Here is a 12,208-nt window from a genome sequence, read left to right as displayed (position 1 = left end):
TCTTCCACAAGTGGAAGCATTCATTCAACATCTCCTGTGCAGAATTTTTTCTACAAATGGGAGACAAGCTCGGGTGCATATGGGTAAGTCAAATCCCCAAAAGGTTGTGTCAGGTTAGGGTCCCGATGTCATCCCACCCAATTCCCAGTTTCATCCCAATGAATTTGCTAGCCAATGAAGACCTCCCATACAATTGTCAGATATGCAGTCTAAATTAACCATGGATTAGCCATGGTTAATGCACAAGGTTATGGGGACAGGGCGAGGAGGTGGTTGGGGGGGGTGGTGTGCAGGAAAGGGAGTTTGGCATGGGTTGTGCCTAGTGTAATAACTCCATAAAGTGAAATTCCCCTCACCAAGTTACTCTATTTACATCATACATCTGTACACAGCCACCTCTCCCAGTTGCTCCCTCCTGAATGCAGGCTGGGAGTCTGACACACCTGCTTTAAATAGGGAGCATGAGGCTCCCTGATTTAACCATCAATTGGCACTCATCAGGTAGCTCTTCTCACACCAAATAAACAAACTTAAATTAACTTAGGGGCACTCATCAGGTAGCTCTTTCAATATGGGCATTCATCAGGTAGCTCTTTTGACACTAACCAAATAAACAAACTCAAATTAACTTAATGAAAAGTGAAATCCCCCAGAGGGGGCTGAGGTTAAAACTTTGAATAGGGTGGCTAGATATACATTTAACATGGTGTATTGTCAGACTTCTTAATAGCAGAAATAAACACTTCATAATCATAACCACTGCATGTAGGGCTCAAACCTGCACAAGGAAATCCCATTGGGTTTTAAGTCCAACACCTTAACCACTAGGCCATCCCAGCTGCACAGGTACTCATCAGGTAGTTCATACTCTAGCAAGCCAATCTCATTAGCCCGACTGAAGTCATCACAGCTGGGTATGATACTTTTTGGCGAGTTGGTGAATGAGCTTCTGCATTGTAGGGATTCTATAGTTCTATGCAGCTTTAGTATGCAAATAGGTAACTAATTACTGTTAGTTAACATGGAGACCAAAACAGTGCAGTATACTTCAAGTAGGGCCTGGGTAGAGCCCTACTTAAGTTTAATATAACTTCAAGACTTTTGAATTCTTTACCCCAAGAAATAAGTATCCATACCTTGTTAGAATTTTAATTGATTAGTTGACCTGAAAAGTTGTTTCTAATAATTGTTCACCTGTATTCTTGACTCCTTTGGTTTCTACTCTATTCATTTTTTTTCTAGAGTGTAACTGATGTTTCTGTGTTCCTTACTAAAGTGCATTATTTCATATCTATCCATGTTAAAGGTCATTTGCTGCTTAACTGTCCAGCTCATACTATCACTGACTTTTGCCAGATAACAGTGTGGTGGCCTTGCAGATGGAGTTGCTACAATCATTATCAATGTAGTCCCCCACGTCAACCGAATTCTCCGGCAGGTTTTCTTTTCACCTTGTACAACTTCAGTCAGTAAATGTTGCAAATCAGGAACTTTAAAGACAGCCTCATCGTCAATGTTAAATTACCTTGCCAATGATAATAAAAATGGAGCTTTCAATGAGATGGGGAAGGAGATGGCCTAGTGGTATTATTGTTAGATTTAGCAATCCAGAAGCTCAATCTAATGTTCTGGAAACCTCGGTTCAAATCCTGCCATGGCAGATTTTAGAATTTGAATTCAATTATAAAAAATCTGGAATTAAGAATCTACTGCTAACCATTGTTGATTGTTGGACAACACATCTGGTTCACTAACATCCTTTAGGAAGCAAGTTTGGCCTACATGTGACTCCAGAACTACACCTATGTGGTTGACTCTCAACTGTCCCCGGGCAACTAGGGATGGGCATTAAATGCTGGCCAGCCAGCAATGTCCATGTCCCATGAATGAATAAAAAAAAGAGGTTCTGAAATGGAGTGAAAAATTATATCCTTGCAGCTGCTTTGCAAGTTTCTTTTTTTTCCCTCCTTCTTCCTCTTCCTCCCCTTCCACTGAACTTTTGCAAATGCTTTACTTTCAGTTTTCTTATGATTCCTAAGGTACAACCTAAAACCAAGCAGCTTACCAACCGATAGACAAAAATAAAGCTGAATTACGGCATTATCTGACACTCATTTAAGAAAGATCCCGAACTCCAACAGGATGACTTTTTTCAGGTTCCATTATTGAGCAGGTTGCTTGGTCAGGTATCAATGGTATCATGGGGCACTTGTGGACTTGCCTGGCTAAGTTATTGGATTGCAGAGTTAGTCGTCTCGGAACTAAATTGTCCTGAACTTGATCCTTTCATGTCTACTCAAAGGAAGATGCACAGTTGCTGGAGAACAGTCATGAGGAGCAGCTGCAATACCACAAGTGTTTGGTGTACTTAACTGTACAAATGATTAATCTGCCATTTAGATTCTTCCAATCCAAAGAGCTCTCCACCACTAGGTTTTGCAGACTGACACATTCCAAGGTCCAGGACTATGTGCCAAGGAATGCAGTAAAGCTTGGGAGTGCCACTACAAAGGCTCAATAGGGAAGGGTCACAAATCACCAGAATATGCCTGGAGCTGGAACTTATTTCAAACCCTTAATGCTGTACACATAAGAGAATATTTGTTCTGTAATGTATGCTGCATATATAACCTCTAAGTGTCATGTACTTCTTAATTTATTTATTAGTGTCAAAAGTAGGCTTACATTAACACTGCAATGAAATTACTGTGAAAATCCCTTAGTCACCGCACTCCAGCGCCTGTTCGGGTACACTGAGAAAGAGCTTAGCATGGAAAATGCACCTAACCAACACATCTTTCAGACTGTGGGAGGAAACCAGAGCACCCAGAGGAAACCCAGTTTGGGTCACTGACTGTGCAGAGTCTGCACGTTCTCCCCGTGTCTGTGTGGGTTTCCTCTGGGAGCTCCAGTTTCTCCCCACAGTCCGAAAGACGTGCTGGCTAGATGCATTGGCCATGCTAAATTCTCCCTCAGTGTACCCAAACAGGTGCCAAAGAGTGCAGAGAGTGCAGACACAGGGAGAAAACACAAACTCTGCACAGATAGTGACCCAGGCTGGGAAATGAACTTAGGTCTCCGTGAGGCAGCAGTGCTAACCACTCTGCCACTGTGCCACATTGAAATAAACTGAACTTAGTGCACTTTATGTTGTGACCAATTGGAACTCCTATATGCAAGCAAGAAGGAATTTCCAACAGATAGATAGAAAGGTATGCAATGTAGCTTTATAAAGTATTCAGATAAATTACATTTTTTTGCAAAAGATGTGTTATTCGGATGTTTGAACTACTTAAAATCTAGTCAACTGATTAATGCAATGCTGTGCTTATTGGAAATTCTGAGCAAAAAAAAATTTAAGTAAACTTATACTCTCCATTCTCTAAAGGCAATACAAAAGGTGGCAAAGAATATAGTTTTACATAACTGGAATGCAAAGTAGTACTTTCAGTCAAGTTGTGTTTCAGTTAGTTCATGATTCAGTTTGGCATACGCATCTCAAGAAATGACAATACCTCAATGGAGACTTTAAAGTTGGATTGTTCATTTTTACACATCTGGGAGTGAATTTTACAGGTGGATGTATTGCCAACCCCCACGGTAAAAACATCAGTCTGTCAATGGCTGCTTCGCAGCAATAATTCACTGGAGCCAGCCTCAACGAGCTGTGAATGGATCTTCCGCCCCTTAAGGAAAGGAAGTTCTACTCTCCAGAACTGCCAGTCAATCTGATTGACCACCAGCTGAGTGCCAGCAGTGCCAGAACTGAGTAGTGGCCACTTCTGGGACTACAGGCAGCCCTGAGGAGAAGGTCCACAGATGCTGGACTCACAGGTGACCCTGGGGAGTTTTGCTCAGGGCTGGATTGGGGACCCAATAGGAGGGAAGGAAAAGGGGCAGGGGTATTTCCTGAGGCCATTAGGAAAAGGCACAAAGACAGGAAGTGGAGTGGTACTGTCATGGGGGGGTGCCCCAATGGGCACAAGCCATACCACCCCACCCCCCAGATACATTTCATATGGTTTGACCTATCGTCTTATAGTTTCTGAAAAATAATTACAATTCACAGCTTCCAAGCAAATTATCAGAACAGAGCTGTTAAGTAGCATTTTGTAAATTTCTGTCATTCAAAGTAAAACCTTGTTTTTCTCATCCTCATGATGTTCTGGTTCCAGATTTTTTTTATTTGGATATGCCCAGTCTTAATGCAATCAAACTAAGGAAAGAACATTAAAATGACACAGATAAATAATATTTACATGTTTTGACATTTTGAAACTTCGTTTCATTTTACAACTATATGAAATAAGAACAGTTTGTTCCCTGGAATTGTGTTGTTTTTCTATTTCTCTTTTGAGAAGAATTTAGCCACCAATACTGAGCTTGCCAAAATTTAAAGCAGGCACGGTGGTTAGCACTGTTGCCTCACAGCACCAGGGACCTGGATTCAATTCCCAGTTTGGGTCACTGTCTGTGCAGAATCTGTACATTCTCCCCGTGTCTGTGTGGGTTTCCTCTGGGAGCTCCAGTTTCCTTCCACAGTCCGAAAGATGTGCTGGTTAGATGCAATGGCCGTGCTAAATTCTCCCTCAGTGTACCTGAACAGGCGCCAGAGAGTGACAACTAGGAGATTTTCACAGTAACTTCACTGTAGTGTTAATGTAAGCCTACTTATGACACTAATAAATAAACTAAACTAAAAAACTTAGAAACGAGCAGCTCAAACACAGCAATGCAGCAATACCAGTTTCCACATTAACGTCAATCCTGATCAGAGATATATCACATCATAAATGCTTAAATGTGAACATTGAACAAATTGCTGGGGAATTAAAGCCTGTAATGGAAGTTAATATTTTTAAATTTCCCCACTAGTTTAGCTAGTCCGAGACTTGAGTGTCTTGCTGTTAAGGAGTTGCATACAGTGAAATGTATCTGTCTCATTACTTACTTGAACTGAAAGCCAACTAATGATTGAAGAAGTTTACATGCCACAACTTTTATTACACTGATAACATCCATTTTATGATGGACCCAAAGGCATCAATGGCATCATATTTCAATTATAAAAAGGTTTATTATCCAGAAAGAGACTTTTCACTCCAAACAGACAGTGAAGCAGTTGTATAATTGTTTATCTATTTATCGAACATTGGCAAAATCAACATTTCAAAGCAAATCCCCCAATCTTAAACATATTCATATCAGAATATGGGGATAAGTTGTTAAAAGGAGGTTCCTTGCACTTGTTATGTTTTTAAATGCAGCCATTATGTCTCTTCACAGACAAACAGATTAGTCTCTAAGTCCAACATAACTGCATAATGTTCGAATCACTCTACAGATGCTAAAAACAATAATGTTCACTTTATATTCTTACAGTTCATAAAAGGGAAATGTGAATCACAGTGCAGAAGGAGGCCATTTGGCCCATTGAGACTATAACAACAGCAATCCCACCCATGTCCCATCCCCATTGCTGCACAAATTTAACCTCCTAATTCCCCTGACACTAAGGGGCAATTTAGCATGGCCAATCAACCTAACCTGCACATCTTTGGACTGTGGCAGGAAACTGGAGCATCCGGAGGAAACCCACTCTGACATGGGGAGAACATGCAGACTCCATACAGACAGTGGTCCAATGCCAGAATTGAACCCAGGTTCCTGGTGTTAGCGCGAGTGGGCAAAACGACCACTACGGACTCAGGGTGAAGTTCAATAATGGCACAGCTTTATTTTCTTTACGTCGATGGAGAAGCATAGTCAGGACATACAATCGGACTGTCCCGAAAGTGCTCTAAAGACTCCCCCACAACGGCTACAGTTATACCTGAACATCGTGCTTCAAATGCTAATCCTTTATTTACAGTATTTGACTTCAGCCATCCTGTTTCGATTTTTTTTGAGTGTTGGAGCAATTGTTTTAAGTGTGTGTTAATCGTTTTTGTCTGGTTGGTTATCAATGGTCTAGAATCTCTGGGGTTTGAACCATAGTGTGTTATTGATCTTGAGGGGCCAGAGACGTTTCCTTAACTGTGTTAATTTTAGGTGTCTCCATGGGTTGTTTGACTGGTTTAGATGTGCTGATTTTGATGGGGTGGGGATATGTTCTTTAATTTAGTTCCTGTAGGTGCCATCCTGTCCAATTTCCCTTATGTGCTAGCCCTCATTTGCATTCTAAAAGCATGCTCTTGCCTACTGATCAGTGTCTGTTACTTTGTGATTTTAGTGGAGGGCTCTGAGGATAGCTTTAGTTTGCTTCCATTTTGTGTGCCCAATTTCATAAAATTTGTTGTCCAATAACACTGGCACTGTGAGGCAGCAGTGCTAACTACTGTGCCACCATGCTGCCCCAAACGGCAGCAATGAGGCATATAATTCCCAGGCATTTCCTCCTCAATAATCTTAATTTGTTCTTTTATTGCTAATATTGCAAACAACATCATTAACAATTTCTTAATTAGATGAGACATTTATTTCTCATTTGTGAATAGATATGAGACTCAGAAAATAGTATTGTCTTATGAGTTCTAATTTAGTGGAAATACATTACCATTTTCAGTTTAGAGAAGCCATGATCAAGAAACTTGCATCGCCCAACTGTGGCTTACTGATTGTGGCTGGCCTTTTTGACTGCATATAGCCTTAAAAATATACAAACATAGAAAACAGGTGCAGGATTAGGCCATTTGGCCCTTCGAGCCTTTACCACCTTTCAGTCTGGCCACGGCTGATCATGCATTTCCAGTATCCCACTCCCACTTTCTCTCCATACCCCTTCATCCCTTTAGCTACAAAGGCCATGTCCAGCTCCTTCTTGAACATATCTACCAATATGGCCCCAACAGCTTTCTGTGGTAGAGAAATCCACAGCTTCACAACTCTCTGAGTGAAGAAGTTCTTCCTCAACTCAGTCCTGAATGGTTCACCTCTCATTCTTAGATTATGACCTTAGTTCTGGGCTTTCCCAAAATCAGGAACATTCTTCCAGCATCTAGCCTGTCCAGTCCCATCAAAATGTCATATGTTTGTCTGAGATCCCCTCTCATTCTTCTAAATTCCAGTGAGTACAAGCCTAGTTGATCCAGTCTCCCTTCATATGTCAGTCCTAGCATTCCAAGAATCAGTCTAGTCTTGGTCTTGCTGGCAAAGTTGTTCTGTTGGGCCAGTCGGGAATTGCTTCTCCTGACTCAGATTGCTCCTGCGTCTTTGTGGCCTGATAAGTTGGATTGAGGGCTGGCTTCTATCTTATGTTTTATTTTTTCCAAGGATCAGTTGCTCCTTGGCAGAGTATAATTTCTCTGTGCTCGCCTTTCAAGCTCATATTCTGAATTTGCACTTCTTCCAATTGTTCTTGAAAGACTTCACGTTCTTTAGTAAGAACCCCTACCTTTGTTTGCCTTTCTATGTTCTTGATTTTCATCTCTACGCATCCTTCTTTGGGATTGTAATGTTTTCCAAGGTTCCTTCTAAATGTGCAACTGTTTCTTTCAGCGCTGTGGTCTTATTCTTGTACCACTCGGCTCCCTCCAGAATAAGGAACATCTCTGAGTCTTCTCTGAAAACTGCTTCATAGTGGGCTAGACACGGACCATGCAAAGATCTGCTGACCTTTGGTGAGGTTTTCCCGTCTTGGGATGAGCAGGGCTGGAAAATCCCACCCAGAGAGTCATAGAGTAATAAAGCACAGTAAAAGCCCTTTGGCCCAACCAGTCATAGTGCCCTCTCAGCTCATCCCAGGTTTTTTTGAAGTGGCACTAAATTCATCATGTTGCACTTCTCAATCTTTGTCTTGCGTTTTCTTGTAATTCAGCAGAGTCTCAGTGGGTTTGTTCTGCTGTCCTGCCATTCTGCTGTTCAGGGTAGTCTTTATTCTGTCATGTGGCTGAAGAGTAATGGGCTGGGTTTTTGAATCTGATCTTGAATGACAATTAGCTGCTCTTTCAACTGTTTATTACCTTGTTCAGTTTTTGTCTTCTCACTCTGCATATCGGTGCATAGATTTGTCATTGCTTTTAGCTCCAAGGCACCTTTTTCTGAAACAGCATTCAAAGTCTTTTCCATCTCCTTGCGTATTTCCGGGGATACATGTTGATTTGTCAAAGTGTTCTTCAAGGCAATAAGCTTGTGAGTATCTTTTTTGTTTGCCATCAGGCCTGGCTGTACTCAGGCTCTGTTCTTCCAACTTTGCTTTGATGTGAACATTGTCGGATAGTATTTTCGTTCTCCCTTGCTTTGCTTGGCACGGGGATTTTTCTTTCTTGTTCGCTACTAGCTGCCGGTACAGTTCTGGAAATGTGTCCACAACTTCAAAAAAGAAATGACTGGGGACTTATACCTCAGGCTTCCCACAAAAATATATTACTGGGGCTTCTGAAGAGTTCTGTGCCTCTCAGGCCCCCTTCATGTGGCTTGCTTGGGTGGTATCTTTTGCCTTTTTGTTACTTTGCTGGGGTTTTTCATAATGCCTCTTATTAAGCTCTAAACTCTCCCCAGCTGGAAGATTAAAATATTCATCTAAGGCTATTAACAATTCACCAGCGTTGGTTTCAGATTCATCAATGCTTTGTATCAAAACAGCATGATTTGCAAGGTCACCAAAGCAGTAAAATAAGATCTGGTCCACTTCTATTTTTTACTGAGGCCTGATGTACTCAAGTAATGTGAAAAGCTACTGTTCAAAGATGACAAGTTTCCTGTTGGATTTAGCTCTGGCATTGGTCCAAACCAATCTGATGAGTTGTATTTTTGATCCAAGTTGAAAATTTTAGAAGTGTGGGTACAGCTTACAGGCTTCCAAGATGGTGTCCCCATTCACTCTGATACACTGGGTACCCCATGCTTGCCTGTTTTGGTGGGCTTCACAAAATGGTGGCAGTGCGCTTCGGCAGAAAGAATTTTCTCAACAATGGCTACGTGGATTAGTGGTCTGTCATTTGATTTAATTGGTGACATAGCAATGTGAATACCAAGTCATTCAAATGAACCGCAAGCCTGCTGTTTAATCATTTGGACGGTTGTGAGGTTCCCGAGAATTGAATAAGTGTGATTATTAATTTGGGGGGTTTTTTTATTTTAATTTGGAGGCTGCCATTTGAGACTTGGAGTCGAGGAACCAGGGTTAACAATGAGTTTCATTCAAATGGAGCTTCTACCTGAATTAGTCAAAGGGTTTCTCCGGATTGGCTGCAGCCTGGAAGTGAAAAGGATTTAGCTCACCATTGCAAGGAACTCCGCATGCTTAAGGTGGTGTTGCTGTGCCTGCTGCACAGTCTGTTTTAACCCTTATACGGTGGACAAAGAATTGCAAGTAGACTTCCTGTTAACACAATAATATTTACTCACACAATTATGAATCATCCACCCAATCAACAATCAGTTATTCTTACAGAAAACTGAAGTTCAAGTCCAATACTAGACCGTGACTTAACTTTGTGTGACTTGCAAGTACTCAGGCAGAAATTGGTCTTTATCCATGTGTTGGTCTTCGTAGTCCTCTGCGTAGTCTGATCTTTTGGTCTGGTTCGATATCTGGCCCTGGTCTTCCTTCCTTCTTGTTTGTGGTGACTCTCCTTGTGTTGGTTGTTGCTGGTGATGGTCACCATAGTTGTTGTTCAATTGTTGGGAGACAGAGATTCTTCCATTGTGCAGCACCCTTTATACTTCACTGATTTTGCACCCTTTTTGGCCATTGCCATTCAATGGACTTGATTACCCTGATCGATAAAATCCGAATCAGGTGCCTCCACACCAATCTCTGGGTGTGCACCCAGCCTGTTGGTGCTGGAGGCACGTAAGTCACAAACCTCCCTCTCAAATAAGGGGTTAAGGTGCCTCTGTGTCTAATAAAAAAACCCAGTTTGACCAGAAAGTGTCCTTTGTCCTGGAGATGGCCTATATCCTGTGTATTCCACCTCCTGCGGCTGCAGCCTGTTTATCTCTATCCAATTTCTTTTGAGGCTGCAGCCTGTCTGTTTCCGTGCTTGTCCAATTATTCCAGCATGTTCTTGCAAACCATCATCTTAAGTGGCCCGTTTGGCCACAGTAGATTCCAAAGGAGGTTGCGCGAAGTCTTCTGCTGCGGTAAAGCTTCTGCCCTTAGCTTTCAGGCTCTTCTCTCTGGAGCTTTCTCTGGTGAATTTTCTCAGCATCTGTAGCTTCCGTTTGAAGCTTCTTTTCATTCAGAATCCACTGACAATTTCCCTTTTCCTTCGTCGTCCAGCATTTCTGTAAAGATGACTGTTTTTGATCCAGAGTTGCCACCATGCTGGCATGGTGTTTGTTACAGAACATGTCCAATAAAGAAGTCTTTGTAGTCTTGTGTGTGTTAACAGCCAGTCTTTATTAACAACTTGTAACTATATACAGATATGCAGTAAAGGGTATAGATATGGAGTCATCTCCATCCTAGATCTTAACACATCTCTGGCCAAGACCACACTGATCCTAGGACAAGGTACGTGCCTTCTTAGATCTGTATGTACCAGAGCCTTTGACTACAGCTATCATATGTAAAGGAGCAAGTGCACAAGGAGGAGCTCAGTGAGTAATATGAGGACTTGCAATGTAAGTAACTCCTGTGATTGTCTCCTTCTTTCTACCAACTTGGTATCAATACAGTGAACTAGCCTAAAGAGGTTTTTTTATACAATAGATGACAAAGCAAATTTTAATTTGAGCTGTTTTTAACACAATTAGTTTGATGTGTACTGTTCTCAATAGCTGACCAAAACTTGTTAGTTGGTCATCCTACCCGTCCCTGCTATATCTTTACAATCGTGCTGCAGTGGAACAGGTTTAACTGAAACATTTAAAGTGGAGGCTATAAAATTTATAAGTAATTTTGTCTATTAAATATTTTCATTGATCTGGCAAACGTACGTGCAGTTCTGATTTAAAAGGTTTATTATATCAATAATTATTCCATCTCATTCTATAATGTGAAAACAGCACTGGGGGAAAATCCCTATATAGAATCAGAGAAACCTACGGTACAGAAGGAGGCCACTCAGCCCATCGAGCCTGCACCAGCAACAATCCCACCCAGGCCCTATCCCCTTAACCCTACGTAGTTACCCTGCTAATCCGACTGACACTAAGGGTCAATTTAGCATGGCCAATCAACCTAACCGGCACATCTTTGGAGTGTGAGAGGAAACCGGAACACGTGGACAAAACCCACGCTGACACAGGGAGAATGTGTCTTAACTCTGACATCTGTTAGTTTCTTAAGAGCATGATTAAAATCCTCCAAGTTTAAATGCAGCATTTTCATAATGTGAACATTATTATAATTGAGCTAGGGGGCCCCTGATTGTTCATCCAATGCAGTTAATTAACTAACCAAGGACAGATCCTCCATGCAGATGGTGGTGCAGTGGTAATGTCAATAGACTAGTAATCCAAAGCCCAGAGGCTAATGGGAATGTGGATTCAAATCCCACCTTGGCAGCTGGTGGAATTTAAACTTCAATTAATAAAGTCTGGAATTCATTCTCAACAAGAGCAATTATGAAACTATCAGCAGTTGTTGTAAAATCTATCTGGTTCCCTAATGCCCTTTAGGAAAGAAGATTTGCCATCTGGTTTGGCCTACATGACTCTAGATGCATAGCAATGTGGTTGACTTTTAATTGTCACAGAATCTTTACAGCGCAGAAGGAGGCCATTTGGCCCATTAAGTCTATACCAACTCTCTGATAGAGCATCCCACCCCAGGCTCTATTTCCATATCCCCACTAATACCCCTAAACTTAGACATCTTGGGACACTAAAGGACAATTTAGCATGGTCAATCCACCTAACCTGCATATCTTTGAATTGTAGGAGGAAACCAGAGCACCCAGTGGAAACACATGCAGACACAGGGAGAATTTACAAACTCTGCACAGACAGTGATCCAAGGCCCGAAATGAACCCATGTCCCTGGCACTATGAGGCAACAGTGTCCCACCATCCTCTGAAATGGCTCTCCAAAGCCTTGGCATCAATGAAAGCCTCATTTGGATCCATGAACTCCTCCTTATGCTCCAAGACATCCTCCTCACCTTGGGAGGATTGATTCTTGCACTCTTCCCCTGTTGTCACGCTAGTTTGTTCAGTACACAGGAGACCATGACCATTTGTGACACTCTCTGTGGTATGTATTGCAGAGCCTCTCTGGACTGCTGAAGGCAGCAGAAGCGCAGGGTAAGAAAGCCTCAAT

This window comes from Carcharhinus amblyrhynchos, chromosome 16 (assembly GCF_965287045.1).
Source record: "Carcharhinus amblyrhynchos chromosome 16, sCarAmb.v2.hapA, whole genome shotgun sequence".
Taxonomy (NCBI): domain Eukaryota; kingdom Metazoa; phylum Chordata; class Chondrichthyes; order Carcharhiniformes; family Carcharhinidae; genus Carcharhinus; species Carcharhinus amblyrhynchos.
The sequence above is the reverse complement of the archived record's forward strand: the minus strand, read 5'-3'. Positions refer to the sequence as shown.